This window comes from Parasteatoda tepidariorum, chromosome 1 (assembly GCF_982258835.1).
Source record: "Parasteatoda tepidariorum strain Cologne lab strain chromosome 1, Ptep-v5.0, whole genome shotgun sequence".
In the NCBI taxonomy this organism is placed as follows: Eukaryota; Metazoa; Arthropoda; class Arachnida; order Araneae; family Theridiidae; genus Parasteatoda; species Parasteatoda tepidariorum.
In genome coordinates, this window is record NC_141755.1 from 137,894,366 (window position 1) to 137,912,672 (window position 18,307).

Consider the following 18,307-nt stretch of genomic DNA (forward strand, 5'->3'; position numbering starts at 1 on the left):
TGCAGATTTGTTAGAGAAAAACGCAACTTTGGATGAACTTCGAGAACTGGGGGGAAAAAAATTCCTAAAAAAAACTTTGCTAGAAAATAATGAACTACTGAGTAATCTAGATAATAACTAGTAATCACTTTTTGACGCACTCAATTTGAAATAAATCCACGCGGTGTTTTGATCGGTTTATTTTTATTTTGACAGTTATCGCTGTTTATTTTCTTGGGATTTTTTAAAATTCCGATCTGATTCACTATTTGACGCGATACTTCTATGCTTATTTCAATTAATTTTTCGACGGTTATCGTTACTGATTTTCACTTATTTTATTTTTAAATCTCGATATTCTAAAAATATTTATCACAAACGAGAATCACGAAACGTACAGTTAATGAACCCCTTTTTGACGCGTCCGATTCGTATGATTTTGTCATAAATACATGCGGTTTTATCAAAAATCTTTTTTTAGTTGTTGTCATAGATTCCATGTTTTTTTATTTTATTAGTTTTCGTATGCGATGACGACTCGCAAAGTGAGAAAAAGAAGAAATATGTAATTTTTTTCAATGTAGTTACCCTACATTGAAAAAAACTACATATTTCAATTAATGAAGGACCAACCAGTGAAGGAACATTTCATATATATTGATTAAAAATAAGAATTTGAAAGTTTTTCTTTAGATTGATTGGAAACAATAGCTTACTGCCAAACAATAGGAAGTCTTCTAGCAATGTTTTGGATTATCTATTCTAATAGACTTCTCTGGAAAAAATTTTGAATTTGTTATTATCTCTGCTATTAGTATTTGTTATTAGTGTTTGTATTTATATGTTTGAGGAGGAATCAATTGCATGTAATAGTTTTATTTATCTCATTGTGAAAAAGAGAATTCAAAATATAGTTATTGAAGTTACGTTGAATTTTTTTTTAAAGTATCATAGCATAATAAAATGCAGAAATAATGGGGTGTTTATTTACTGGATCACCAAACGATGAAAAACCAGTGAAGGAACAAGTGTTCCTTCACTGTTTCTTTTATAAGTTAATGAAAATAAAAGACAAACTTTAATTTTCTTGTACCTTTAGTGATGTTCCGCATCAAAAGTATGTTAAAAATACGAAAAACAACTTCTAACCAGTGAGGGAACAGGCAGGTTCCTTTACTGGACATAGATTTCCCAGTGAATGAACAGTATGTGTTAATATGTTGACACTTTAATTTTCAATTCATGATTACAAAAAGAAGTTAACACTTTCCAAGTATTTATATGTTATAATTTCAAGAATAGGCTTGTTTTTAAATATTTGAATGGCCTATAAATTCATAAAGAACATTAAAAAATAACCAAAATTAAGCGTTCCTTTACTGGGTGTTCATTCACTGCTACGAGCTGTTCCTTCACTTGGTCTTCTTACTACTTGTTATTTGAACCTCCAAAACTTTAAAACAATATTATATAAGTTCTCTACAATTTTTTTACCTAATTTGCATTTAGTAACAAATATGTTGACACTGTCATTTAACTAAAATTACGAATTTTGAAATTAATATGATTTTTTAAAAGGCATGCGAAGCTTAAATGTTCCTTCACTGGTTAGCTTACCCTATATATTCTTTTATTGATGGGAAATTTTTTTATTAAATAATCGTTTTTCTTTTATATAAAACTTTTTTAAATTTCATAAATGTTACTTTCGTGCATAAAAATTAGTCTTTTATTTCTCTTCTATTGACAAAAAAAAGAAGAATAGGAATGAAGTACTTTAAAAAAAACTGCTGAATGAGGGAAAAAAGATTTCATATAATTTTTTGTCCAGCAATCACATGTCTGTTAATGCAATTCGAAAACATTTGTGCGTGTATCATAAATGTTATTTTAATCATAAGTTTAATTAGTGTTATTATAAAGACCTTTTTTTGCAAAAAAAAATAGCTCTGATGCCACAAATACCTTCAGATGAAGACGTTATTATATCAATTACTTCAAACAGATTTTAGAAACAATAATAAAAAATGCTAAAACAACTATGAAAGAAAGATTTTAATTAGTAATATCTGAAACAAAAATAACTTTAAACTTAAATAAATTTTATAAGAAAAATCTATTGTAAAATGAATGAAATTGAATATGTTATTTTGAAAGCGCGACCTCCTATAAAATTTAATACAAATTATTCTGACGATTAATGTTATTTTATAGGTGCTAGTTCACTTTGCGTTGTCTATTTTACGTTTAATCTACTTTTTTTTTCTCTTTTGTCTTCAGTTTATTCTAATATCCTGAGAATTATAATTTTTTTTCTACGTATGGAAAATTTTGCATCCAATATTTATAGAGTAAAAGTTTAGATCTAATTTTTATATTGAAATTATGAAGTTAAACTTTGCTTTATTATTAACATTAGAGAGCTTAGATTCTATTTACTTAATTGTAAAACTACTATAATAAACAAAGAAAAAGAACTGTAAATAAAATTGCATTCGAATAAGCAATTCATATTTTTTAATAACCGTTGTTGAACAGCCGACCCAATTATTTGGGTTTACGACTAATGTTCAACTCCGTAGCCTTGTCATTTTGAACTCAATCCAGAAGACAAAGGAACTCTTCGATTAATTATCGGGAGTAATTTGCCTTTGTTGAGGATTTTTTTATGAAACTAACACGCATTTGTGTAACATGGAGAGGAAAACCTCGAAAACTTCCCACGATCAGCCTGACCACAAAGTGACTCTAATCCATGATCCGTCTACCACTGAGGATATTTCTGGTCAGCACTGTGGTCGATGTAAGCCGGATTCGTCTCGACCAGCCATCGCTGGGACTAGAACTCGGTTCATCTCATTGGAAGCCGAACACTCTATCCCTGATCCATCGCAATGAAATGCATCTATTAACGATAAAAAAAACTTGCATTGTCTGCAAAACTAAATATTTAATTTGTGATCGGTGAAATAATATGAGAGTACCGCAGAGGGCGAATGTTTTGTGATTTGCTTATTGCTACTAACAAGGGGGTGGAGGGTTATTTTATTACCGTCGTTTAACAGTCGACCCAATGTAGGTTTTACGGCTACTAATGTTCAACACCGTGACCTTGTTAGTTTGAACCCAATCCAGAGGACCAGGGAAAACCTGGATGCTCAATATCGGGAGAAATATGAAATCCCGATGAAGTATCGGGAGAAATATGCCTTCGTGGAGGACTTTTTGATGGAACTAACCCGCATTTGCGCTACATGGTGAGGAAAACCATGAAAACTTCCCACGGTCAGCCTAACAGCAAGGGGACTCTGACCTATGATCCGTCTACCACTGAGGATATTTTACGTCAGAACTGTGGTCGGTGCTGGATATTTTTTCTTTTACCTGGTCGATTTTTGTCACAAATGATGCAAAAGCGTGATTTTCACATTGTTCTATTCAACTTTTTCACAATTCATTCAACCAGAGCCGTGGTGATTCACTGGATAGAGCGTTCGAATCCCATCTGTGGCTGGTCGATATGAATTTCGCATCTGGCTCGCACCGACCGCAGTGCTGATGTGAAATATCCACAGTGGTAGACGGATCATGGGTTAGAGTCCCCTTGCAGTCGAGCTAACCGAGGGAGGTTCTCGTGGTTTTCCTCACAATGTAGCGCAAGTGCGTGTTTGGTCTATCAAAAAAGTCCTTGATTGCAGATTTCTTCCTAGTACTTGATCCAGGAGCTCCCTTGTTGTGGATTGGGTTCAAAATTACAAGGCTACGGAGTTTTGAACATTATTAGTCGTAAACCCAATAATTGGGTCGGCTATTCAACGACGGTTATAAAATTAAATTCATTCAACCACAATGCTTTTCGGCCTTCCGTTAGTCCGTAGGGAATGAAAACGCCAATCATTTTTTCATGTTTGATGATATAGTTGCTTATACTGAGCTGGATGCGGTGGGAAGGATTCTTGTACTCTCATGTGCAACTCCGCTACTTTTAGTTTAGTTTTATTCAGTTTCTTGCTCCATTTCCTACTCTCTGAAATGTAACCGAAAAATCTTTTTTTTAAGTTTTGCCTTGCGAAAGAAAATTTTATTTCTCTTGTTAATTTCATTGATGGTAAAGCGTCATCTTCTTTGGCAAGCTAATGGCTTTCTCGCTATCTTCTATTTAATAATAATAAATCTTCCAGGATTAGGGTACTGATAAATAGTTATATCTGCTTTGGTTTACTACATTTAATGCAGGCTTCGAAATCAATAATAATGAAAGCTTGTGCCTCCACATTTATTTCTTTTGAAGAAAGAAGCCCCCTTTTTTAATAAAAAGATATTGATGTTTCAAAAGATTTGCATCACTATTTACCTATATATAAACAACAAAACGCTCACACCGCCCCGAGTAGGTTCGAACCATCAACCTTTCGGCTAGTAGCCGAACGCGCTAGCTAACTGCGCCACGGAGGATAGACAGCTCGCTTAAAATATATGTAAATGTGCATTTAATTGTTAGCTTCATTATTATCAGCTATTAATTGTATCAGGTTTGGTTTACTACATTTTATGCAGGTTTCGAAATAAATAATAATGAACGCTTGTGCTTCCACAGTTATTTATTTTGATTCTCAAACCAACTATCATTTGAATGATCGAAAACATAGCATTATTTCATCACCACTTGAACTATTTGATCATAAATTAGTCCCATTCTATTTTCGGCTAATACTAAGGCGCATTCTTATTTGAACTCATTTCAATCATATTTTAGATGCTATCATTTGATCAGTATTTTCATCTACGGTCATTTAATCATTATTTGAACCCGCTGTATTTTTTATTGGCTCTCGAACCAACACACTTTCTTTTATCCCCTCTCAAAACCTATATATTTTTATCAATACTTGTAACCACTATTTATCGTTGGTTTTCGAACTCGCTATCATTTGATCGGTACTCAAATCGATTACCTATCCATCTGTTCTCTAACCGCAGGGTTGCCACAGGTGACTATAATTCAACTATATGCAACTATTTTCAACCTAAGGCAACTATGACAAATTTTTTTTTGCCAGGAGAAGTTAATGAAGTCACTATTTTCAGGAAAAAGAGACTATTGGGAGACTTTTCTGTGCTCCTAGTGATGTTTTTTTAAAGCATAAATTGGGTTGATAACCCTAAACACAATGATTTTTTTTTCTTAAAAAACTAAAATATGTTAAAAATTTTGAATTGCAAACTTGAGTTATCCATTTTTAATGTGATCAATTTGCACAGATTCCATTATAAGTCTATTTCGTATCTCGATCGACTTTTCAACGGTTATTGCTACGAAATTCTGCAGGATTTTTAAAAACCCAATTTTTAACGCAATAGTTGGAGTAGAATGTGTGATTTCTGAATTTGAATAATCACTTTCCACACATGTATATATATTTGCTAAATCAATTATTTATAAAAGGGAAAATTATTTAGAAAAAATATGTTTTTCTTTTTTTAATAAAGTATATTTTGATGGAAATCTAGTAATTAATTTTCTTTAAATATACTAATTTTTTTATATAAAAATTTATTGCTGGAACACTAACCCTTTTAGAAAAATTATCATATTTGAAACCAACCTGACAAAATGGAATGTTTTATGACAACTAAGTCATTTAATAATATTTTACTAATATTAATGAATAAATTTCGTTCATATTTAGGCAACTATTTTCTTGCTTTAGGCTACTAAAAACAACTATTTTGTTCATTCTTTCCTGTGGCAACCCTATAACCCACTCTTTTTTTAAAAAAAATTCATACTAAAATGCACCTTTAATCCAGCCGACTCTGCTTTGTCAATGCTGGAACCCATTATCATTGATCAATTATTGAACACACATTTCTCTTTTTGATTCTGGAACCTCACTAACTTGATCAGCAAATGATCTCACTAAGATTTGATCCTTACTCTAAAAAATTTTCTTCTTATCAGTTCTCGAACGTCCTATTTCATGATCAAATATCGAGCCGCTGTTGCTCACTAGTCAATTAATCAACACTCGAAGTAGGATCGAATAACATTCATATGATAGCAAGTTAGAATACTCATTAATAAGGCCCGGATTTTGATGACATTTGCATTTTTTGCCTTTTAGAGCATTTTTCTTGAAATTTTGGGGCGTATTTTGCATTTTAATGCATTTTTTAAAGTTTTCTGCTAATTTTTTAATATTTTTATTATTTTTTATCAATTTTCATTATTACACTGGCTTCCAAACAATAAAGAAAATCTATAGGATATTAACAGGTGAAGCAACATCTTTTCAAATTGAAGAAGAATTGTAAGTAAGACCGTCTTTTTCAAGTACGCACCTATAACATCAGTAGACGTTGAAAGAAGCTTTTGCAGGAATGAAAATTTACTTTCAGACAAGAGACGCTCGTTTACATTTCAAATTATCAAAAAACATTTAATAATCCAATGTAATTCTGATATTTAGTAATATTATGAGATGGAAGTTGTTATATCCATTAAAGTTTCTATACAAAATAAAAATATTTTGGTGTCAATATATTTTCCTCTTTTTGTTATTTTAGGATATAAAACATATTTTTTAAACTTTAATGAGCGTAGAACAAGTATTGCATTGCTTTATATCTTTTAAATGAATCATAATAATTTTAAAGAGCAAAACATTTTTTTAATTCAATATTTTCACTTTATTTAAGGCATTTTTTGCGCAATTTTTGCCCTTTTTAAGGGCATTTTTTGCACTTTTTAAGGGCATTAGTTGAGATTTTTTAGGTCATCAAAATCCGGGCTCTACTCATTAATAATTCGTGGGCTTGAGGTAATTATTTGCACACTTTTCTAAAATAAACGCTTTTGTTAGTGAGATCGAGCATAATTGGCAAGATGGTAAGCTCGAATGCGGATCAAATGACAGTAAGTTCGAGGAGTAAAAGATAGTGGGTTCGATTCCTGTTAAAAAGACAGCGGGTTCGAATGTGAGGGTAGCGAATTGATACATAGTGTTGATTTGAATACAGATAGAGTATGTAGGTTTGAACAATATTGAGCTGGCTAAAATCTTATAAAATGATAGTGGGTTCGAGTTTTAATCTAATGATTTAAGTTTCGAAAGCTGATCACACTTGTAAACTGGCTGGAGTACAATTAAACATTTATGGGATGGGTCCGAGATTCGATAAAGGGATTCTTGGTTCGGATGCATATATGCATGCTGTCATTTATTCAATTCTTAGATCCACTCATTTTTTATTAAGACTCGAACACATTATCATTTGATAGATATTCGGTCTAATAACTTTTAATGGGTTATAGAACTCGCTATTATTGGACCGGTACTCAATCCATTAACTTTTAAATGGTCTTCGAACACATTCTCTGTTCATCAGTTCTTGAACAGACTTTCCTTAAATTGACTCTCTAATCCATTATCATTTGATCAATAATCGAACCCGCTTTCATTTGATCAATAGTTGAATGCACAATTTTTTAATTGGAACATGCTTCTGTTACCATTTTAACGACCTTTTGTACAATACTTGAACACACTGTCTTTTGACAGTATGTTCACATTGCGGACCTTTTTTTTTAACGCTGGAACTCAATGACATTTGATTAATTAAGTCGCTATTTTTATTGGTTGTCGACCCCACTATCAATTGATCAGTATTTTCCCATACTGTTTAATTATTATATGCACCCCTATATCTTTCCGCACTTGAACCACTATTTTTCAAACTCGCTGTTATTTGATCGGTATCCAAATCTATTTGTATAAAATGTCTGGACACCTGAGACCGCTTGCGGCCCTTTTTCTATTGAGCTTGATCTGTAGTAGGCAGCGATAAAACATCTAATGGGCTTGAATTCTGAACAATAGTCTATTCGTATATTGACCAAATGATAGCAGCAAAAGGAGGGCTTCAATATGGATTTAATGACAGATTCAGATTATAGCAGATTGGAGTTAATTATATAATGATTGATAGGAAATCAGAGGGTTCGATTATTCATTTAATGATAAGTGGTTCGAGTACAGTGAAGCCTGTTTTTTGTGCGGTCCTTTTTTATGCGGTATATGAATCTTAGCGGCGTTAGCACCAGTTTAATGTTTCCTATTAATGTGTATATACATGTTGTGGACGAACTCTGATTACATGATCTCCCTGACAACGATGCTCTGTTTATTTACTTCCATTAGTTCATTTATTATTGTCCACTCCACTTTCTCTTGTGCTTAAAATTTATTCCGTGCTAAACAAGTTGAAGTAAATCAGTAAAAAATCGCCTGCTGTGTTAAAATACTTAGTATTTTAAAATTAAACCGTTATTTCCATTTTGTAAATTCTCGTCTGCGGGTATCTCAAATATTATAGAACGCTTCGTATTATACATGATCCATGTGATTAAGGATTTATTTTATAGTGAGATTAAAGGTAATTAAATTAATTACTTTTGTTTCTATTTATATGTAGTTATTTTGAATCTTATTTAATTTTTTAATCATCAGTACTCCCTTAAATGGACAGGAAGAACCGGAATCTATTACAGCAGATAAAATATATGCAGAGATCCAGATTTCAAAGAATTTGGAAACGCATTTTGTTAAAATAGATACCAATGGGGAAAGACGCTTAAAATTCCAAAACGGGCTGAGATCATGCATGTCTCACTATCGTGACGTTTACAAGCAATTGACCAGTCGACCGTCGTCACAAGAACTGATCACTGACTTTATGGTACCAAAAAACAAATCAATTGAAATCCTATCTTTAAGCGACGAAAGCGATTTTCAACCAATTCATTCCAAGAAGATGCGCGTTTTGGATTACATCTAGTAGCAGCAAACTATTTAATGTATAATTTGAAAACTTCTCCATGTATATGTACAATGAAGAATTAAATATTTTTACAATTTCTTTAGGTCTAATTTAATTTCATTGAAAGCATTGTCACATATATTTCATGAATCATTGATGTATATTCTGAGTTCGACTTTTTTTATGCAGGCCCCTATCCACCGCATAAAAAAAGTTTTAGGTTGTATATCGTACAAAGTTGAATTTATAAAAATTTCGAATATTTTTTTGTACGATTTCTTTTATGCGGTCCCTATCCAACGCACAAAAAGAGGTTTTACTGTACTTAATTGAGTTTAGAAAGTGTTCAATTAATTGTGAAATCCAGTGATGTTTAAATGATAGTGAGCGCTCATAATGTTAATCAAATAGTAGCGGGTTCGGTTAACGATTAAAATAAAGGTAAATAGAGCACTGTTCAATTGATTGTAGATTTCTGTACAAATTATTCTGGATGCCAGTAACGAAAATAAATAGTAGGTCCTATTATTGATCCAACAGTAGTGATTAAGAGAGAGAGAGTGAGTACGAGAACTCATTTAAATATAGTGGGTTCGATGAGATGTTAGCAAAATTGAGTCCGTTCTGAGATATTTTATTAAATTATTTTCTTCATTAATGCAGTATATGTATCGGTGTTCGATTTCGCTACCAGTTCAACAGTACACGAACCTATTATTATATGATCCGTAATCGAGCTTATCATCTTTAGTAAATTACTCGATCTCTCTGTTAGTACACTTATCTGTATAATTCTCTCTTTTGTGAAACTGGGGCCCACTAGTTAATAAGAGTATTCCAAGATGCTACTATGTGATCAGTAATCGTACTCACGCTTATTTGAATATTAATCAATTACCTTATAATTTGAACACGTTTCTTACCTTTTATATTTAAATTAGTACTTGACCCTCTGTCATTTAATCAATAATGCGACCGGCTATACTATTTATTATTTTTTAAAATCTAAATTCACTATCGGCATTCGAACGTTATCATTTGGACATTATTTGAACCTACTATATTTTGAACACTTTTTTTAAACTGCTATCCTTGAAGTATTTAACGTTACTCGTACCCGGTTTCATATGATCAATAATCAAACCCTCTATCACATGATCTTACTACTAATTGAACGTTTTACTGTCAATTGGCACGTTTTTAACTTATCTTTCGCTTCACTCATTCCCTATCATATTATTCAACAGTATTTGATTTGCACTCGTCTATTATCATCGTGCAACATCCATTATTTGATTATTAACCGAACTCTCTGTAATTTCATCGTTGTTTGTGCCAACTATTATTTTAACAATTTTCTAAACAGTTCTGAATACTAACTTTTTAACCAATCTCATTTGTTAAACTCTACCAATAAACTATTTATCAGTACTCTAACCTGCTCACATGTGAATAATCGAACATTATTCGTTCTTGTTATCATGTCATCAGTTTTCTAAAACATTTTTCTTTTGTTGAACTGATGCCTTCTATTCATGCTTAATATCAAAGTAATGCTCGTTAGCACTATTATTTGAAATACTTATTGTGTTACTTACATTAAATAGATTACCTATATAACGGTTGCCGATGCTACTATCATTTCGTTAGTAAATAATATTATCCAATATTAATTGATCATTATTCGAGCCTACTAAATGTGTACATATTCGACGTCATTATATTATGTCACTATTTAAACTGCTCGCTTTAACAACTGTTAACTTTAAACCACTTTCTAGTGTTAAACTCGTACCCACTTACAGTTAATTTGCCATTATATGCACGGGCCTACTATTAATTAAGTGCTTGCACTACAAAAAGATTTAACTTACTTATGTAACCTATGGCTTCAACGAATCTTTATGGCGTATTAAAGTTAAGTTTTTCAACATAAGTATGGAAGTTAATTTTTGATGATAATTAACTACCGTGACTTATCGCAAATCGTATTAGTTAAAATATATCTATCTCTCGTCTACTTCTTTTATTAAACATATATGTATTATTTGTTTATGTGTTTCATTGTAACCGTGATATATTTTTACTTTGTATACCTGGCAACTCTGACATATAAAAAGTCTATATTTGTTTTGCATGGATCTGTGCCTGTCCTTGTGTTAAGTCTGTGTGTAAATATATAGTGAATGAATAAAGTCTTTGTGAAAGAATTTAGAAAAAAAAAAAACTCTTCAGTGATACATTCTATCATTATTTCTATTCAATCCTACGATAAATTCCTATTTCGAATTTTTCCTTTATTTATCTATCATTTTATTTAACGCTCAAATTAATTCTGTCTTTAGGAGTCTTTCTAATTCTTTCTCCTAAGCGGACCCGTCTGCTCAGAACTATATGTCACTTATTTCCCTATCTAGCTAAGAATTCCTGTTTTCGTTGTGAAAGATGACACCCACACAAAATACATTTTACTTACATCAACTGGTTTAGCATGCACAATAGTATACAATATAAAATCATAGTGTAATAGCTATTTTCTTCATGCTTTTTTAGTACGTATTCATATTTCCATAGTGTCAAACATACGAGTTGTATCAAGTTTTCCTCAATGGGATTCGAAAACAACCTTTCTTCTCCATTCTGTAAAATTTCTTCTCACTTTTAATAGTCTATTTCAGTTTTTCAAACTGATTTATTGTCCACTGAGTCCTTGTCTTATTCTGCATCCTTGGAGAGAAGAAAAACTGAAGATCTATCGTCAGAGTGGGGATGCCTAGAACAACACGAGAAAAGTTTAATTACACCCCTTAAGAACTTCCAAACAAAAGATTTATGCAGGTGCATAATCTCAGTTTGTATACCTCGAGTGTCCCTGATTCCCCTAAACATTCTGTTGGGGGAAGATTTTCTAAAAAACAGCAAATGTGTACTACCTCAAATACATCAGTAATCCCTCTCTGCAGACACGTTTTAGACGCTGTCTATCTTCACTCGCTGTTTTCTCGTTTCTGCAGAGAATACGGATAGTGGGTGAAAATAACTAATGACGTCATAGCAACAGATCTGAGCATTTAACAAATAAAACCTCTATTTTATGAAAAATTAAAAGAAATTTTTATATTTGCTCTAGTTCAAATCTAGAATTAGTTAGACTCAACCTACTAGGGAGATTTATTTGGTGAACGAAACCGGGATGTGTTAAATTTTCATTTATACATATATTCAATGCAGTTATCTATATATATATTTCTCTTACACGGCGATAAAAAAAGGCCTCATTACAACTCCCCGAATGGCAACACTAGAAAATTGACCAATCATTGCCGCTAAAAATGTCACATGCCAAATCTAGCTTAGATGGCTCAACATATAGCGCTTTTAAAAACGGAAACTGAAATAACCAGAGAGAGCATAAGCTAGGCAGAAGAGAGTAGTCGAATTTATTTGTTTATGCAGGTTTTTCCACTGCAATTCACTTATTTCAATTTTTAATAGAATTAATTATAGCCAAAATTTTAACCTTTTTAAAGAGATATCAGTTTTAGAAATTTTATCTTAAGATTTTATACTATACCACACTTCTAATAGGTTTAACGAATTACACGTCATTTATTTGAATTCAAATTTATTTTAATGACGTAGTATTTACTAAAAAGATGTAATGTTTTTTTTTAAAAAGGTTATTATATGGATTTGAATAATTGTTCTGAATTCTTAGAATTTTGTACATTTGTAATGCACCTAAGTTAGTAGCGAGCGAAGCGAGCTTGGTTTGCGAAGCAAACCATATAAGATTGCGTAGCAATTTTCGGGGGTTGGTGAGCGTTAGCGAGAAGGGGGCGCAGCCCACTAGTATTTGATATTTTACAATTAAGATAATTTACATATTATTCTCTCGCCCATTCATTGCTCTATTTACTTCTCCTCCCCAACGGCAAAACGACTCTTGATTTGAATTTGCATTTTATAATATATTTCAATTTATAGTAAATTTGTATTTTGACTTCAAGTTTACTATGGGGAAAAATCAATCATAAAACAGTGTTAAGATTTGCCTTTGACTAAGAATTTTAAAATTTGGCTAATACTTATGATATTCATTTACTGGCTAATAATTTGAAGTCCTTAGGTTAGCCCCTGTATCTATCAATATATATATATATATAAAAACATAAAAAGCTTCAACTGATCTTAGTAATTCTTTCACCTAAATCTTTTTCTTAATTTATTATTCTATACAAAACGCTCTTTCTCAAACTTTAATTTATTTTTGGCTTCAAGTCATGCATTGATTAACATTTTATCATTTTTTCCTTTTGCTAACTCGTAAGAAAGACTTTTATCCCTTGACCTATTTAATAGACCAATTAGAATTTTTAACATTTCCTATGGATGGGTGATCGTGTAAAGCTAAGGGTGGTGGCGCTAGTGGTTAAATTGCTCTCGCAAGACTTCCGGGTTACTGCTTCCGATATACTTTTACGCCGCAGATTGAAGAAACGCACCGTCATATTATTGCATCATATCTTTTGCAGTATTTCACATGTACCGAGTTCTTTCTCTCAGCCTTTAAACTTCGGCATTATCATATTAATATTATAATCATTAGAATATTTTCTAACTAGGCTAACTTAAAAAGATATTTTTGGCGATATTTTATTCAAATGTAGCCAAGTAAGGAATAAAATACAAAACATGGCAAACCTTAAGAATTATTCACAATGAGATATTAACCTTCCAAAATTTTTTTTGGCTTTACGACCTCTGAGAATCAATACATTTCTGAAAGCTCTTATGAATGGTACAATTATGTTTAGATTTGAACCTAAATTACAGTAACAAATCTGCATAGAATATTAGGCTTGTTCACACATCGCCTCGTAGTCATAACATAAGCGGAGGGATACACCGGAAATTTTCTAAATTTCTTCCGGTTTAAGGACGCTTGTTATTGTTTACATTAGGCCACCCATCCATAGTCCCCTAAAACGAAAATTTTTACAGATTTATTTTGCAAGACTTTCCCTAACTTTTAAATTGAGGAGTACTTTGATTTTATGTCACTTGGATGATTGTTCTTTTTTTAATAATTATTAAGTAAATATTTGATGCCCTCTTCCCTTGCCTAAGACCTGTTTTCATCCTCCCTCTCGATTGATTTATTCCTCATTGATTTATTATTTTTTTAAAGTTAAGAATCCTAGATCTGTATACGTTTGTCCGGTATACCTAACACTGATTTTTTTAAAACTTAAAGTGCCATTGCTCCTGCTGTTCCCAATACTGCCCATCGAGGTGAAGGACGTTTGTGGTCATGAATTCGTTCACCCCGATGTAGTAGTACCCTATAACGCAACAGAACCCAATATATCTGTGACTGAAAAGTCTTATCTTAAGGTATAACTGGTTTTGAGCTTTAACCGGATAATCTTAAAGATTCTGATAAACCGATTTTATTCAGAATCCTTGGTAAAAGTCAAAATTATTTTAAAGCAGACTTTGGGTTTTTTAATGAGCCAATTTGGCGAATATTGGGTTTTACCGATAAATCCTGACATTTACTAGATTTCGAGCTTTTACAGTAACATAATCATTCTTAGACACGCTTAATTAGCAACTGTACAATCGTAATGCTTTTCTGATCATTTCGTAATAGGTTTACAAATTACAATATTCTTTTATGTGACATAACGACACAAGAATTTTAAATTATAATCATATTCTGACGTACTTAATATGCCGCATTCCATACTAAAGCAGCTTTGTTTACCAAATCGTTTTTTTTTCTCTCGTCCGGTCAAATCCCCATTTATTTATTTTTTAACTCTAAGATTCTGATATATGTTATTCGTGATCGAAACACGTGAATACGCCCTCTAGCGGGGCGCAAATTTTTAGACCATTATTTATTAGATTTTCATTCAGTACCCTCAAAATTACTGCATAGGTAGGACGTATTTTTTTTCCATTAGCAAATAGGAAACAAAATTTCTCTAAGCAAAAAGCTGATGAGCTTGACAAAGCAATCTAGAACATCGGTAAATCTTTTTCAAACAGAACGCAAGTAACATATCAGAAGCATTTTTCCATTAATACTTTTCTGATCAACTAACATCATTTCAGTGAAATGAGAACTTTCGAAATCGGGATAACATACTATTTACGGTAGTATATTACAGTAAAATAGTTTTTTCAATTCAATGTAAATTAAAATGAAGGTATTTAAGTCCCTTGTCTACTTCCTCTCAATGAATAAATATGATTTTAGATTATGCCCCCAAGTCAAAATTTTTGATGGTTTACCATTGCTGGACAACATAAGTAAACATCACTTCAATGTAGGAATTCGGACTAATTTATGATGGTCCAACAGAACAAATTCCAAATTGTTTTGATGGTCCTTGTTGACGCCAGAAGCGCCATCTATGAAAATTTAGTGTGCGTGTAATGAACCCGAAGAGCTCGGATGGGAGAATTGAGTTATGTGAATTGTGACTAATAATTACAGTCCATTTTCTGAGAACCTTTTTTTTTTGTATCGAGAATTTGTGTGAAACTGAGCTGTCGTCGGACCCATTGTTGATCTGTCGATCGGAGTTATCAGTTGTGAAAATAGTGGATAATATACCTAATAAAAGGTACGTGATTTATTATTTAGTTATTGAAATTCAATATGTTTAAAAGTGGTAAAAAAGAGGACTATGTTTGGCTTGCTGTCGAGCTTAATGTACACATTTCTAATCTGAAAACCATTGTTGATCTAATTACAGCAATTCAGAGTTGTATAAAAATAACATTGAGTTAGTTGAAGAGTTAGCAAATAACATAATCGAAGAAAGAAAAGGTGATGAAATCCGATCAATTGAAATTGAAAAATTAAAAACTGAAAGAGAGAAATCGGAACTTAAGCTCGATAAATTGCGAATCGAATCCAGAAGTGAACTACCTGTTGATAGTGTGAAAAACGAAAGTGTAGAATCTTTAGACTCTCTCATTAAAAGTGTGAGGACTCTTAAAATACCTAATAGACCAGAAGGATGGGGATATTTCTTTTCGTCATTAGAAAGAGCTTTTATTTTAAAAAGTGTCCCTGAGAAATGTAAAGCTGAGATTCTTCTAAATCTGCTAGGAGAAAAAGCCACAAATGTAATTACATACATTAAAGATGACGAATTAGGAGATTATTCTAAAGTTAAAACTATAGTTTTGAGAGAATTCGAGTCATCCCCCCAAATCTGTTTAGAGAATTTTGGGAAAGCGCAAAAAATGACTAGTGAAACGTACGTACAATTCGCGTCTAAATTTATAACGAGTTGGGAATATTATTTAAAGTTAAAAAATGTAACTGAATTCGAAACTTTGAAGCAATTAATAGTATCTGATAAAATTAATCAAACACTTGATAGAGAGGTTATGTGCTTTATAAATATAAGACAATCAAGTTCTTGTTTTAAACCTGTAGAATTAGCTAGGGAGATTGATTTATTCTATACTTCTAGGGGAAAACCCGTGGTTGAGAATGCTAGAATGAGTTATAAAAATAATTCGAAAACTATGTCAAAAGTGTTTCTAACGGATGTAAAAAATACTAAATGTATTTTATATGATGAAATTCATCCTTTGTATAAATGTACTATTTATAAAAATATGTCCGTAAGTGGTAGAGTTGAGTTCGTTAAATCGAAATATTTATGCTTTAACTGTTTAAATGATCATAAAGTAAGTGAGTGTAAAAACAAAATCTCTTGTAGTATTTGCAGAAAAAAGCATCATATTTCTCTTCACTTTCCGCGAGAGCAAAAAATAAATAAAGAAATAGTTTCGAATCAAATGAGTAATGAAAATAGGAACATTCAATTCTTCGGCACCAGTTTTCCAGATGCCTGTTGTGTGTGAGGGTGGGGAAAATATATTTTCTTCTACTACTATGGGAAAGGAATTAAAAACAGTCAGCACTTTTGTTTGTTTGATTAAAGATGAATCAAATAAGTGTTTTGAAGTCCGAGGATTATTAGACGACGTGGGAGCGAAATCTAATTTTATGAGTAAAAGATTAGCAGATTCTCTTAATTTAAATAGGTCAAGTACAAATATAACTGTATCGGGAATAAATAATATGTCTCTGAGCATAAAATCGAAAGTTAATCCTACTACTTTAAATAGAGATAAGAGTTTTGATTTAAACTTAAATTTCTTAGTAATTCCTAAAATTACTGAACTTACTCCAGCTAATCCTCGTAATGTAAATGTTCTATCGCTAAATAATATTAAACTAGCAGATGAAAAATTCTTTATTCCGAGTTCTATTGATTTGTTAGGAGCAGAACACTTTTATGAAATCTTAAAATTGGGTCAAATTTTCCTTCAAGATACAAATTTAAGATTGCAAAATAGTGTTTTCGGGTATATTGTCAGTGGGAGTAAATAAAATATATTGTGGGCTCATTACAGATAATTTTGAGTTAGAAAAAACACTAAAAACTTTTTGGGAAATAGAAAATGTAGAGAGAGAAGCTGAAATTTGTGAAGAGCATTTTCTTGAAAATTATTCAAGAACTGAGAGTGGAAAATATGCTGTTAAAATGCCCTTTAGAGAAGATCCGTCGTGTCTGGGTGAATCTAAGAAAAAAGCTGTAAAGTGTTTGAATTCGTTATGGAATCACCTTGCTAGAGAACCTCAATTTTGAGAACTTTACAAAGCATTTATGCTAGAGTATTTAAATATGGGTCATATGGAGGAAGTACAAGAGTTTGAAGAACCAGATGTGCAGTATTATATTCCTCATGATTGCGTGTTTAGACATGAATCCAAAAGTACCCCTTTGAGAGTTGCGTTTAACGCAAGTGCATTAACTTCTAGTAGAAAATCATTAAATTGTTTACAGTACAACTGAGGTATAATTCAGGAGGACTTATTGTGCATCATGCTTACGTTTAGAAAACATCAATTTGCCTTTGTTGCTGACATCAAAAAGATGTATTGCATGATACTTGTGGATCATAGCCAAAGAGATTTAGTGAGAATTTTATTTAAGACAGAGATTAATGATCCAGTGAAAGTGTATGAACTGTGTACTGTTACCTATGGCACAACAAGTGCTCCCTTTTTGGCAACTAGGACAGTGCAGCAGTTAGCCAGAGATGAAGTAAGAGACTTTCCATTAGCATCAACTGTGCTGTTTCATGATGTTATATATGGATGCTATAGTCTCCGGTGCAGAGAGTTTAAATCAAGGAAGAGACATTCAACAACAGCTTATATCGTTGTTAGAAAAGGGAGGAATGGAGCGTCATAAATGGTCAGCTAATAACAAATTCCTTCTCTGTGATGAAACTAATGAATCGAGTTACTCATTTACTAATGAAACTAAAACATTAGGTGTACTTTGGAAACCACAACAAGGCAGTTTTGGATTTAATGTAATTATTGACCAAAGTGAGGTTTTTACTAAACGAACGGTGCTTTCTCAAATCGCGCGAATTTTTGATCCTCTTGGTTTGTTGGGAC

At 32.0% G+C, this 18,307-nt stretch overlaps 1 long non-coding RNA gene across 1 annotated transcript in view; it reads right to left on the bottom strand.

The window, feature by feature from the left end:
- Positions 1–10,656: 10,656 nt before the first annotated feature.
- LOC147817085 (uncharacterized) overlaps positions 10,657–18,307 on the bottom strand; it is a 56,331-nt gene continuing 48,680 nt past the window's right edge. The window contains exon 4 of the long non-coding RNA XR_015430230.1: positions 10,657–11,572. This is a non-coding gene — a long non-coding RNA (uncharacterized LOC147817085). The remainder of the gene's footprint in view (positions 11,573–18,307) is intronic.